Raw genomic sequence first — 1,030 nt, 5'->3', positions numbered from 1 at the left:
CACGCTGTGTCGAGTCGATGGGTGGGAGCAGCTCTGTGCTGCTGGCTCTGGGCACACGTGTGCTTGGTGTTGCTTCCACAGTGGTGGTCTCATGGTTTTCTCCATACCCAAGGATCTCCAAGTGCCTTAGATATCAGCGAGCCAGTCCTTGGAACAGTTAAATGTGGCACCTCCCTTCCTGACACTTCTGTACAGTGGGAGAAACGAAGGCCTGGGCGAGGCGACCTGTCCAGGGTCACACAGGAAACCTGTGATGTGCCCACGAGCCAGATTTGTAGCATCTGCTGCACTCCTCCATTAGCTGATTCCCAGCCCTACATTCCCTTAGCTCAGTTTTATGGGCTGGTTAATCATTTCAGTGGGACGCTGGCAGCGGGGTGGCAGTGGTCAGGGAGCAGGAAAGTCCTGTGCGACTGGAACAGCTCTTGCTGTCCACACGGCTTCTCTGATCTGATTGCCTAAGTAGGAGTCCCAAAAGCGAGGTGGGAACACCAAACCCACGGCACCTAATGGGAGGGAACTGAAAGCTGTGTGGTGTTGGGAAAGGAGCTGTGTGGGCGGGTGTGGAGCCCAAAGTAGGCAGGAGAGCAGTCGAGTGTGGTTTTGCCTGCTAGGCTCCCTCTTCCTTCCCATGCCACACTCAGCCTTAGTTCAGTGCTGGTGAGCTGGTCCTGCCTGTTGGAAAAGGGAACGTGACCCAGACCTGGAGAAACACCCCTGCTGCCTCGGGGTCCACCTGGCACGTGCTGTCCTCATGTTCTGCTCTCCCCACTGCATTTGTCTTGTACAGGTCAGCAGAGCAGGTGGAGAATTTGGGGTGATGAGCTGATCAGCTGGCGGTGTGAAGATGCTGCCGATTGAGCTGGGGGTGGTGCAGGGCAGCGCACCGGGTCAGTCAGCCCTGGGTACCTCACTTCTGCTGCCACGTGGGGTAACCTGTGGCTGTTCCTGGCTGCTGGCACAGCCAGCCCAGCATTACTGCTCCCACTGCTCTGCCCCTGCTGCCTGCCTGAGCTCCAGCCCACGGCTG

This window comes from Anas platyrhynchos, chromosome 21 (genome assembly GCF_047663525.1).
Source record: "Anas platyrhynchos isolate ZD024472 breed Pekin duck chromosome 21, IASCAAS_PekinDuck_T2T, whole genome shotgun sequence".
Classification (NCBI taxonomy): Eukaryota; Metazoa; Chordata; class Aves; order Anseriformes; family Anatidae; genus Anas; species Anas platyrhynchos.
Note: the sequence above shows the minus strand (reverse complement) of the source record.